Raw genomic sequence first — 14,212 nt, forward strand, 5'->3', positions numbered from 1 at the left:
GAGAATAAGACAAATGTAATAATATAATTTGCACCACTGAAAGGGAAATGGGATTCCAGGGCCCTTGAGCTGCCCCCTCACGGTAGTAGACTGAGGAACCCAAGAGAAGTGTTATTCACCATCCCCTGTGGTTCACCAGCTTTGGTGAGAACCAGCCATGTGCCTGGTCATGGGCCTCATGCAGTGAGCAGTACAAAGATGAATGAGTCACTTCTGTATCCTGAGGACATAACAAAAACAAGCTCAATCTACTGGGAAAGTGAACAGTGCTCCGCTCCAGTGGTAAAGTTCAACCTGTAGTAAATGCCAGATCAGAGGTGGAAAGCCAAGAAATCTAGCAGATTTGGAAAGAAAATGAGCAGTCTTTTTTGATAATCAGTAAATACTTCACAGAAGAGGGCAAAAAATAGTGATGAGGTCCAGAAAGAGAGAGAAGGCAAGTAACAGAAATAGCATGTATAAAGGCACAGGGGTAGGAGAGTGCAAGGAATATCCAGGAAATGGCAGGGAGTTCTGTGCAGTTGTCTGGGGGATGGGCAGGGCTGACTTGAGGGAATGAAGATCTTATTTACCATGTAAAAGGTTTGGAAATTAAATGTATTGGTAATCAGTAGCTAATCAGACAGTGGCATGTTCAGTTTAAGAGAAATACTTGTAATGTCTGTAGTGGGTTGAATGGTGGCACCCAAAAAGATATGTTCATGTCTTAATTCCTGAAGCCTATGAATGTTACCTTATTTGGAAAAAGGTTCTTTGCAGAAGTCATGCAGTTAAGGATTTTGAGACGAGAAGGTAATGCTGAATTATCTGGGTGGGTCCTAAATCCAATGACAAATATTCTTGTAAGAGAAAAGTAGAGGGATATTTGAGACAAACACACAGGAGAAAGCAATGAGAAGACAGAAGCAAGGATTGGAATGATGTGGCTTCAAACCAAGGAACACCAGGGAATGCCAACACTTATTAGAAGCTGGAAGAGGATTTTCTCATAAAGCCTTCAGAAGGCGTTTCGCCCTGCTGACACCTTAATTTCAGACTTCCAGTCTCCTGAATTGGGAGAGAATAATTTTCTATAGTTTGAAGTTAACAAAGTTGTGATAATTTGTTGGAACAGCCCTGGGAAATTAATACCACTTTTCAAAACTAATCGGTACAAATGAAATAACAATGACTAGCATTAAGTATCATGCCTTTCAATTTACAAACCTCTTTTCTACACGTTATTTTATCTTATTTTCATGATAAAACTGTGTGGGAGTAGTATTATTATTTCCCCCATTATATTGTTGAACCTAAGCTTCAAGAAATAAAGTCACTTCCCTAAGGTGTCCAACTTGTACCCTCAGCTCTGTTTTTACTACTAACCTATGTTGCGTTAGTAATGAGTCAGCCCTCATAGCCACCACTCCTCATCCACATGTAGTTGATAGCTTCAAATGGCATCTAAGTAGCTCTTGAAGTCCGAGGCTGGAGAATAGACCAGATAAGGAGGGAAAGAGATGGAGGGATCCAAATGGGACCAAGATTAGGAGATTCTAAATAAGGATTAAAAACAATTAGGTGGCCCTCTTCAAATTTTCTTGGGTTTTAGCTACTGATGCCGTAATATTGAGTGAAATGTTTAAACTCCTTGAGTCTCTGCTTCCTATTCTAGAAAAAGTGGGCATAATAATCTCTAGCTGGGTTGGTTTAAAGAGTAAACAAACTGTGTATTTAAAAAATAACTTTGCAAACCCTAAGGACACAGCCTAAATGTTAGGTGTAATAATGACAGTTAAATCAGAATGGTGTAGTGCTCTGGTTCAGACGGGATTGCTCATTAGTATCACGGGAGGAATTTTTAAAACTTGCTGATGCCTAGATTCTCCCCCAGAAGTATGAAATCAGAATCTCTTAGAGTGGAACTCAGGCATATTATTTTAAAAATCATCTTAAATTATTCTTATACATGCTGCCAGTTTCCTGCCAGAGTGGGAAAAGATGAGCTCTGGGGTCAAATTGATCCAGGCATATATTCCATATAATAACTTTACAATCACTACTTATAATTGTGTAATCTTGAGTAGGTTACTTGACCTTTCCAAATCTCTGTGTTTTCAACTTTCCAACAGGTGTAAGAATATGTAGCTCTTAATGCTGTTTTAAGAATTGAATTAAATGTATGTATGAATGAGACAGTTGGTTCAGGTTAGTTTGATTTCCCCCATCCCTTTTGCATCAATAAAGTCAATGGCAAACTAAAAGGGAAGAAGGGAATGAGGGAGTTGCATTTAGCACATGACATGAATTTCCAAAATTAACCCCAAGTTGCATTTTCTCAATGAAGTGAAGTCATATAGAGGTGTGGCGCTTGTGTTATGAATGCAGACATCACTAAATGTAAACATCACACAGAGCTGTTTCTTATAAAAATAGTAGGTACCCAGGGGTTATAATAATTCACATTAACTGTGAAACCAAGTGTTTCCTCATTAATCAATGCCATAGGAAGGTGCCAACTATTTCCTGTGCTTAGCAAGTCGATTAGATTAGAGTCACAAGACAGCACTTTCATTGTCAAGGGCATTTATGGTCATTGAATGTTAGGTCACCTGTAATAACCAAATGTAATTCTGTTCACCAATAGTGGAGGTGTTCAAAAATTGGTAATAAGATAGGGTGATGGTCACAGATTTTGTGGTTATTTTTATTTTAGTTATGGAAGATCTCTGTACTGCAAGGCATTTTAGAGTCCAAACTGGCATTTTTGTCTTTCTTTTCTAGTCTGAAAAACCCAGAGCATAAGGATGTCAGAAAGATGTTTCTTTTCTCTTAGAAATGTACAGTGTCTGCACACACTTAAAAAGCTCTAAAATATTCTACGTCCAGTACATGATTGGACATGCTGTAACAACCTTGAGGATACATGCCTTTAATTTGCAATTATAGCTAAGAAAAGAATATTTCAGCATATTGTGAATTACATTAGAAACTTGTTTATTAAATAAACCATATTGTATTGGTTTACTGAGTCTAACCCCAGTAGTAATAGGCACATCTAGAGCCCAGATTTTGGCTTCTAATCCTGTTTCCAATAAAAAGAACCAGGGTTCCTCAGAGGAATGACTGACTCAGGATTGTGGTAAGGATTACACAAAATAAACCTACACCATCTTTGAGTGCCAAAAAGTAAGGACATGTAAAGAACAAATCAAAGCATACAATAATGGAGATATGTCAAAAGGACACAGAAACCAACTAAAGGAACTCCTAGTGGCCAAGGAAGAAACATTTGAAGGAACAAAATAAAATCTTATTAGATTATAATCCAAAGTATAAAATAAATAAATACCCATGAGTCCATACTGATATAAATAAATGACTGAATAAATAAGTGGGAGAGAACAGACAAATCTCCCATACAGAGGAATCCCAAATAATTTAATTTTATGTAGATCCTTCATCCTCAAGGAGGCTGAGCACAATTCCCCCCTCCTTTTTCTTTTTTCTTAAATTTATTCATTCTAGATAGAGAGACAGACAGACAGACAGAATGGGAGAGGGGCAGAGACAAAAGGAGACACAGAAACCGAAGCAGGCTCTAGGATTCGAGCTGTCAGCACAGACCCTGACTCAGGGCTCAAATCCACGAACTGTGAAGTCATGACCTGAGCTGAAGTCAGACACTTAACTGACTGAGACACCCAGGCGTCCTTCCCCATTTCTTCTTAGTGTGAGCTGCACATAGCAATTTTTTTCTCCAAGAGTACAGTGTGAAAAGGGCAAGGGAGAGGGGAGGAGTGTATTAGTCATGTTTTTCTAGAGAAACAGAACCAATGGGAAATATATATTATATAATTAATTATATATGTAATCAGCTATCAGCAAGCTGGGTAACCAGGAAAGCTGGTGGTATAAATCAAAGCCTGAAGAACTAAGAATCAGGTGAGTCAGTGGTGTAATTCCCAGTTTGAGGCCATAGGCCTGAGAACTGAGATTACAGGAGTGCATGGGTACGGAGGGATGCTGGTTCAAGAAGAGAGAGCATTCATCCTTCCCCTGCCTTTTTGTTCTATTTGGGCTCTCAATGCATTAGATAATGCCTACCCACACCAGTGAGGGCAGATCTTCTTTACTAGGTCTACTGACCCAAATGCTGGTATCTTCCAGAAGCACCCTCACAGACATACCAGAAATAGTGTCATTGGCTATTTGGGCATCCCTTAGCCCACTTAAGTTGATACATAAAATTAACTATCACAAAGAGTAACTTTAAAGTGGAGAAGTCTGAAAAAAACTACCTTATCAGCTAATCAAGGTCAATATCAACAATGATAAATAATGTTGATAGTATGTGCTTTTGATATGATGTGACGACAATGGCATTTTACCTCTGTCATCTTTCTCCCAGAAACCCATAGTCCCAGTCCAATTATGAGAGAAACATCAGGCAATTCCAAATACAAAGACAGTCTACAAAATGCCTGACCAGGAACATCTGAGAAACTGTCACAGCAAAAAGGGACCTAAGGAGACATGATAACTAAATATAATGTGATATCCTGGTGGAAGCCTAGAACAGAAAAAGGGCATTAGATAAAAACTAAAGAAATCAGAATAAAGTATGGACCTCAGTTAATTATAACATATTGATACTGATTCATTAATTGTAACAAATGAAGTATATTATGATATTGTGATTTATAAGGAATATATATATTTAGTCATTCAGATGACCAAAACATATTTCTCAGACATGTTCGGTCTGTGTCCACAGTTCCTGGATCACAGTTCCCAAACCCTTGGGATTTCCTGAGTGATAAGAGAAATGGGAACGTCTTTTGTTATAATATTTGGTCCTTGTCCTCAATTCCTTAAAATGAGAAAAACATATAAAAAGAGATTGCCAATGGATTTTTCAAAGTGAAAGGCATATCAATAGTTTTAATATGTGCAAATAGATGTAACTTCACAATAAAGAAATACATATAAAACAACAATGAAGTACCATTTAAAAAACCCATCAGATTAGTAAAGACTAAATATTTCATAATATATTGAGATGGTAAGGATACATAAAAACAGGTATCTTCCATTTTGCTGATGAGCATGTGAAATGAAATGCCTTCTTTGGAAGATATTTTAGTGACATTGTAGCAGAAGCTGATGGCACCCTGCCTGTATCCCTGTGTCCATACATTTCAGTGTTAGTGGCCCAGTTTCCAAATGCCATCACCCCCTACTAAAATGGGTTGGCATGAAGATCATGCACTGGCTTATGCAATATTTCTAGAACATGACAGATAAGGGGATAATGAGAATTATAAGGACAATAGAATTGGCTGGTTGCTGTTAGTGTCATAAGCATTCAGAGAAAAAAAAATGGCAGGCTCAAATATCAATCAGGATATGATATGAAAGCCAGAAGTCTTCAAAGAACTGTTTACCATTTAAAAAGCAGCTTTTGGTACTACTGGACCTAGTAGAAACTTACCCTAAATATGAGACATCTCCTGATAATTTGACAGGAGCTGCTCATCACAAGCTGGTTACCATCAGATCCTCCAAGTCATTAGCTTGGGTGGGCACAGCAGGAACCCATCATACAATGATACATTGTACATTAGTGATCAAGCATGAGTGTGTCCAGAGGAACAACTAAGTTACATGAACCGGTGGCCCAGCCCCCCATATTACCTAACTTGTTTAACCAATATATCTCCCTCAGGTCACGCCCAAGATTTTACAGAGAGTACCCAATACCAGTTGTCAGAGGATGATAAAACCCAGGTCTGATTCACGAATGGGTTGGCTCAATGTATCCCATAAGCTAAAAATAGACTTATGAAGCACAGCTCCACTCAGGGGTGGTCATAAAAGACAGCAGTGAGGGGTAATTCTCATTACCATGGGCAAGACTTGAAACAAGACAAATGTTCAAGCACTTGTGTAGATGGTCTAAGTGGGGCGGGTTCAACTCTAGCAGATACTGTTGGTGCTCTGACCATATTCTCTCTTCCTTGCCCTTTAGTTCATGCTGTTCAGGCGTCCAGCTGGCAGCACCTGTGTTTCTTTTCTTCTCTGGCTCATAAACCTCGCTGTGCCTGCCTGTGAAATAGGCCAGAAGTGTTAGGGAGTTAATCCCTCCCAGGCAGTGGAACGTAGGGAAGCACAGTGGGAAGTACCTGTGAGGAGAGGAGTATTTTATAACTGAGGTTATAGAGAATTCCTAGCACACCATAATGATAAATTTAGAATGACGTTCAGTCATTTTGTTTCTCCTTTTAAATTATCTACAGACAATCCCATTATTACCAGAACCTAAGGCAGAGTGCTGCTCTGTCCTCAGAAGTCCTTACTCCCAGGATCATACAGTGGCCTTCAGACAATGACTGACATGACAGGATGGAAGTCAGTGCACCAATAGCCCAGTTCCTTCACCCTCTGAATAGGGTTACCCTGAGATATGTGTCAATACTGGCTCCTAGAATTCCCTAGAGGTTCAGAAATCCTGAGCTCCACGTACTCAAAGTTGTGAATGGCTTGCTGATATGCCCATTACTGGCTCCTTTCCTTCCCTGCCTCACTTTCCCACTTCCCTGTTTGACTTTCCCTTGTCACCTGAATATGTGTATTTGGTTCCTTGTCTCAGGGTCTGTTTCTAAATGGCCCAGTCAAGATGGGTATCTATTAAACTTGTAAATGCACACACCCGCTGCCCCAAGAATTCTACTTCCAGGAATATATCCTGAAGATATACTCACACATGTGCCGAAAGATGTGAGGTCTTTACAATTAGAGTAGTAAACACCACTGAGTGTTTACTCTATACTAAACATTAAAGTTCTTTTCAAGTAGCAGTTTTCTCAATCCTCAAAAAACCCTTCTGAAATTATTACCAAATTCCCATTTTCCATAAGAGGAAACTGGGGCATGCAGAGGTTAAGTACTTGATTAAAACAATAAGAGCTAGTGATACAGAGCCAAGGTTCAAACCCAGGAGATCTAACTTCAAAGGCCCAGCCTTATCCACTCTATATAAATGTACCAGCAAAGATACTTATAGCAACGGGTTTTTTTAAGATTTATTTTATTTTTAGAGATAGAGAGAGAGTGCACAAGCAGGGGAGAGGGGCAGAGGGAGAGAGAGAAAGAGAGAGAGAGAGAGAGAGAGAGAGAGAATCCTAAGAAGGCTATACACTGAGCATGGAGGCAGGGCTTGATCCCATGGCCCTGGGATCATGACCTGAGCCAAAATCAAGAGTGGGACACTCAACTAAGCCACCCAGGCGCCCCTAGCAACATTGTTTGTAATAGCTAGTAACAGCCAAAATGTCCATCATGAGAAGCCAGTTAGGTAAACTATGATATGTCATATTAAAATAGTCAGAGCTATTAAAATAATAAGGTTTGTATATGAATATAGAAAGAAGCCTAAGATATTGTTACGTGAAGAAAGCAAGGTGCAGAACACTGTGTTTGCTAGAGAGGCTTTCAGTCTTGCAAAACCCAAAGAGCTATGTATATATATATATGTGTGTGTGTTTCTCTCTGTATTAATTATGGTGGGAATAGCTATTGCCTTAGGAAAGGCCTGTATGTCAAAGCATGAATGGGAGACAGATTTTACACTGTAAACCATTTTTTACTGTTTTAATCTCTAATTTAAGTATATATTACTCTTTAAAAAGCTATACTAAAAATATGTATAATCAAAATATATACAAATTGACATGGAATCACAGAGGAAGGAGAACTTCATTCTACTTGGATGAGTCTCCGAAGGTCCCATGAGAAGGTCCTACCATATGGGTAAATGCAGATCACTCCTGGTAGAAGCACAAGGGAAGTTCCAGAAATATGAGAGCCCACAGAGTTACAGTTTGATGTGTAGAGTTTGCGTAAAATGAAGCTAGGAAGAGAGGTAGATATCAGATCGTCTGTAGATATATTAATTCACAGGAGAAATGCAATTATTCAGACCAATCAATAGCTACTTGACAAGGATGTTTTTCTTGTAGGCTTTTAAAGATATCTTTGAATACCGTTATACGGTATTACAAATTGGGAAAAGAAAAATGTATCAAGTTAAAAAAGGGTTCCTATAAGGAGTATTAGTGTTCTTCATTTTCTCTTATTGAAGAGAGTTTGGCAAGGAAATATATCTATTAACAATCAGAGGACTGGGGGCACCTGGGTGGCTCAGTCAGTTAAGCACATGACTTGATTTCGTGAGATTGAGCCCTGCATTGGGCTCTGTGCTGACAGGAAGGAGACTGCTAGGGATTCTCTCTGTCTCCCCCTCTCTCTCTGCCCCTCCGCACCCTCTCTCAAAGTAAATAAATAAACTTTAAAAAAAGAATCAGAGGGATTGGGCAGTTGCTCTGAATAATGGCTGCACATTAGAATCACCTATGAAGGTTTTTAAAAAAAACAAATTCCCTGGATCCCCACATGATACTAATAAAATCAGTGGTTTTAAAACCTCTCCTAAATAATTTTAATGTGTAGTCCACATTCAGAACTCCCAAACTAGAAAGTTTATGGATTTGAACTTACTTTAGAATCTAGTTTATGAGTATCTGGATGGATTGATGGAATGTATTTATTAATTCATTCATTAAATATGTTTGGCAACCACAAAAAAAAAAAAGAATCAGAGAATTGAATTGAAGTGCCGACTGCACCACTTACAAACTGTAAATTCAATGTCTTCATCTGTAAACACAGATCATTATAGTACAAGCTTCATAGACTTAATGTGAGGATCAATTGAGATAATTCATGTAACAATGAATATATTGCCTGATGTTTATCAGGCATTCTATAATTGTGGCTTATTATTATTAATAAGGACTACTAAATAACAATTTCAACATAATCACAACCTTATTACCTTTAGTAAGTTTAGTAAGTTTGCAGGATACAAATCAATATACAGAAATCTGGTGCATTTCTATTCACTAATAATGAAGTAGGAGAAAGAGAAATTAAGAAAACAATTCCATTTACAATTGCACCAAAAATAATAAAATACCTAGGAATAAACTTAATCAAGGAGGTAAAAGACCTATACTATGAGAACTATAAAGTATTGATGAAGAAACCGAAGACAATACAAACAAATGGAAAGATATTCCATGCTCATGGATTGGAAGAACAAATATTATTAAAATGTCCATAACCCCAAGACAATCTACAGATTTAATGCAATCCCTATCAAAATACCAAGAGCATTTTTCACAAAACTAGAAAAAATAATCCTAAAATTTGTATAGAACTACAAAAGACCTGGAATAGCTAAAGCAATCTTGAAAAAGAGCAAAACTGGAGGTATCACAATCCAAATTTCAAGACATACTACAAAACTGTATTAATAAAAAGAATATGGTACTGGCACAAGACTAGACATGCTGATAAATGGAACAGGATAGAAACCCCAGAAATAAACTCACATGTATATGGTTAATTAATCTTTGACAAAGTAGGCAAGAATATGAATGGGAAAAAAAGTCTCTTCAACAAATGGTTTTGGGAAAACCGTACAGCTACATGCAGAACAATGAAACTGGACCACTTTCTTACATAATACAAAAAAAAAAAAACAAAAAAAAAACCTCAAAATAAGTTAAGGACCTAAATATGAGAACTGAAACCATAAAAATCCTAGGAGAGAACATAGGCAGTAATTTCTCTGGTATCAGCCATAGCAACATAGCTTTGGATATGTCTCCTGAGGCAAGGGAACAAAAGCAAAAATAAATTATTAGGACTACATCTAAATAAAAACTTCTGCACAGTAAAGGAAATAATCAACAAAACTAAAAGACAACCTATGGATTTGGAGAAGATATTTGTAAATGCCATGTCTTATAAAGGATTATAAGATACAAAATATATAATAACATATAATATAGCACCAAAACCCTCAAATAATCCAATTTAAAAATGGGCAGAAGACATGAGACATTTCTCCAAAGAAGACATCTACATGGCTAACAGACATGTGAAAAGATGCTCAACATCACTCATCATCAGGGAAATGCAAGTCAAAACCACAATGAGACATCACCTCACACCTGTCAGAATGACTAAAATCAAAAACACAAAAATCAACAAGTGTTAGTGAAAACGTGGGAAAAATGAACACTTGTGCACCATTGGTGGGAATGCAAACTGATGTAGCCACTGTGGAAAACGGAATACAGGTTTCTCAAAAAATTAAAAATATAATTACCATATGATCCAGTAATTCCACTCCTGGGTATTTACCCGAAGAATATGAAAAAACCAATTTGAAGAGATATATGCCTCCCATGTTTATTGCAGCATTATTTAAAATAGCCAAGTTACGGAAGCAGCCTTAGGGCCCACTGATAGGTGAATGGATAAAGAAGATGTGGTATATATATATATATAGTGGACTATTACTCAGCCATAAAAAGAATGAAATCTTTCCATTTGCAACAATGTGGATGGAGCTATAGAGTATAATGTTAAGTGAAATAAGTCAGTCAGAGAAAGACAAATACCATATGATTTCACTCATATGTGGAGTTTATGAAACAAAACAAACAAGGAAAGAAAAGAAGAGACAATCCAAAAAACAGACTCCTAACTATAGAGAACAAACTGGTGGTTGCCAAAGAGGAGGTGGGAGAGGGATGAATGAAATAGGTGAAGGGGATTAAGAGTATACTTATTCTGATGAGCACTGAGTAACGTGTAGAATTGTTGAATTTGCTATATTGTGCACCTAAAACTAATATAATACTGTATGTTAATGATACTGGAATTATAAGAAAAATAAAATAAAATAAAAAGAATAAAATTCAACCTTGTACTCTATTACAACCTTGCTAAGCTCACTGGTTAGTTGAAATAGCTTTTTAAAAACTCTTTAAGATTTTTAACATAAACAATGAATTCATCTGTGAATAAAGAAAGTTTTATATCTTTATTTCTGATTCATATTTCTTTTATTTCTTTTTCTTGCCTTGTCTCTCCAGCTGGGTCTCCAATACAATATGGAATACAGAAAAGACATCTTTGTCTTATTCTATATCTTGGGAGGAAAGCACTCAGTTTTTAACCACTAAGGATGATACTAAACTACAGAATTTCATTAATGTCACTTACCAGATTAAAGAAGTTCCCTTTAACTTCTAGTTTGCTGGGAGATTTTATCAGGAATGAATGTTGTGTTTTTTTCAAATGATTTTTCTGCATGTACAGAGATGATTCTATGGTTATTCTTCTTTAGTCCATTGACATGATGAGTTACATTAATCAATTTTTGAATGTTAAGCCACTTTGTTTTTATGGGACCACTCCACTCAGTCATGATGTGTTATGCTTTTTATATATCATTGGATTTGACTGACAAAAACTTTTAAAATAATTTTTGTGTCTGTGACCATGAGAAATATTGGTATATAGTATGTATTCTTGCAATGTCTCTTTCTGGTTTTGGTATCAGAGTAACGTCAGCTTCACAGAATGAATTGGGGCAAATTCCATGGTTTTTCAATATTTTGCTTAATTGACTGTTCATTTGGCACTGGTTACAGCTAATATACCTATATTCAATCTAATATTATGTATGTATGGAATGGGGAATAGTTGGATGTGGCTGTGAGTTAAAGAGAGTGACAGCAGTACATCTTTTTAAGAATGAATTGTCCTTACTGAATATTTAGAGTTAGTGGAAGCTATTGTGCCTCCATCACTTGTAAACTGGAATTGAGAATATTATCCATGTCATGGAATTGTTAGAATTTGTTTGAGATAACATGCAAATGATTTGCCACACTGCTGGAACATAGTTGAATCTCAATAAACGATAGCCATTTTTTCTTATTATTATCAACTTCATTATTGTCATTTTTGATATCATCATATATAATGTCCATCATTTAATGATGAAAAACATTGTCATTTCAGGAACAAATTTATAGCTTTTTGCCATTAGAAAATGTCACATCTCTTGCTCCTCACTGTTCTCATATACTTGCCACGGGACTCTCAAGGCTGGCATTCTACAAGGAGCAATGCGATCACCTCTCTGATATGATCTGATGGACCCCTTGATAAAAATTACCTACTCAACAGAATGCAAAACCTGGAGAACGAATCATCTGTTTCCACTGAGATTGTTTTTAAGTTTGTTAATATATTGACTAATAGCTTCATAACCATTAATTAATTGGGATGCCTCATCTCCAGTAGATGGGACCCAAAGTAGATGAGAGCCCTTTCTCTGAGGAACAAAGAAAGGTAATGGCCACAGCTGACATTGAAAAATGGATGCAAAAATGGATGCAATAAATTCCGGACTCAATATTAGGACACCTGAGTTTAAGGCCCAGTTTCAAAATTTACTTGCTATGTTCAACCTTTCAGTCAAATATTCATTGAGCTCCCAGTGTATGTCAGCAACCTAGGCATAAGTCACAGTGGTAAACAAGACAGATATGGTCCTGAGATTTCCTGACATCACTTTAACCTCTTTGGGACCTTTGTTTATTCTGTCTACCTCATGAGATTAGGGTAAGAAGCATTGAAATAACAGCACATTGGGATGCGCCTTACTAGAGAAAACCACAGAACTGTGCAGATGATTCTTAAGGTATATGAACTTCAAACTTACAGTCTAAGTTCCCCTCACTAGGCTATGAACTCTGAGGAGAAAAATTGTCATATATATCTTTGTGTCCTGGTATGTGATAACTTCTGTATGCCTGTTGAAGAAATGAGTTAGTGAACAAATGCTTGAATGGAGAGTTTGGAAAGAAATTATACTGATTAAGAATTACAAAGACCTTAAAAGAATTGTTTTTCTTATAAAATAACTGAGAAGGAGGAGATATGGGTACAAATACAGCATCTGGGTAAGAACATAGGATTTGGAGTCAGGTTGTATCAATTTAGATAATTTGGAGAGCCTGATTGACTCCTGCCAATTTGATAACAATCTTAAAAGTCAGAATAAATTTGGGGCACATAGGTGGCTCAGTCAGTTAAGCATCTGACTCTAGATTTTGGTTCAGGTCATGATCTCATGGTTCGTGAGATCAAGCCTCGCGTTGGGCTCTGTGCTGATAGCACAGAGCCTGCTTGAGATTCTCTCTCTCTCTCTCTCTCTCTCTCTCTCTTTCTGCCTCTCCCCCACTCTCACACACTCTCTCTCAAAATAAATAAATAAACTTAAAAAAAGTCAGAATAAATTTAATAGTTATTGAGTCCCCAGATATGTTAGCAGTTATTAAGAGCCTTGAATATAATTGTTCATTTGGCCAATTTCTGCCAAAACTCAAAGCTGACCTTTGGAAGCTGTTCACTTTGTTCCCAAACAAGGATTTGCCTTTTCTGTATAACATCGCTAGTATTTTCATTCTGGACTTATATTTTAGGAACTAGGGGTCAGAAATCTCAATCCTCAACCTGGCTGTACTTAAACTTTTTGTATAGTTTTGGGCAAGTCCCTTAAAAATTATGGGTCCTCTCTCTCCTCATCAAGGACAAGGAACATCAGATGGGCATTCCTGTGGCTTCTGCCTGCACTAGCATGCTGATTCTGTGGTTGGGTTTTGAACATGAACATAAGATTCCAATTTGTGGTACACTTCTTATTGTAGTTCCTGAAACAAATGATGATAGCTAATATGTAGCTAATGTATAATATCCTTTAATACTGGATATATGGGACACAAATGCCCAAGCAAAATGAAACAGAGAAAAAGAACAATTTTGCTACTACATTTAAATTTAAGATATCCGCATCGAGGAAACAGGTATGGTTTCTTGGACACTTATTCAGAGATAAAAATAGAGGCCCTGGTTTTCAGCAACAAGAAGCTGAATAATAAATAACATACCTGAAAAAAATATATAAATCAAAAATACAATATGAATGATGAATAACACAGGCTAGAACTGCTCTCCGGGCTCATTTAGAATGACACTACATTGTGTTCAAGAAGGCCATCTGTAAAACATGGGTTCCACATCCTTATTTCCATTCATCCACACATGCCAGCAATTTATTTCTCTAATCATTTGAACCACAGGCTTAATTCTGCCCTGTAATTTAGTCTGCAGGGATCTAACCTGACCCAAACCAATCTTGAGTTCTGAAATGGTGAGACAGGAATAATTTTGCCAGTTCTTCCCTTTCTAAAAAAGGAAGTTTCTCTAGTCTGTGTATTCAGGTGTTGGTCTTTTGGCTCATGCT

General features: G+C 37.0%; 1 protein-coding gene across 6 annotated transcripts in view; it reads right to left on the reverse strand.

Annotated features, from left to right (window-relative positions):
• The window catches only part of PTGER3 (prostaglandin E receptor 3), a 175,941-nt gene that overhangs the window by 43,613 nt on the left and 118,116 nt on the right, over nucleotides 1-14,212 (reverse strand). The gene's annotated exons all lie outside the window — the stretch shown is intronic.

The sequence above is a fragment of the Leopardus geoffroyi genome, chromosome C1 (genome assembly GCF_018350155.1).
Source record: "Leopardus geoffroyi isolate Oge1 chromosome C1, O.geoffroyi_Oge1_pat1.0, whole genome shotgun sequence".
NCBI lineage: Eukaryota > Metazoa > Chordata > Mammalia > Carnivora > Felidae > Leopardus > Leopardus geoffroyi.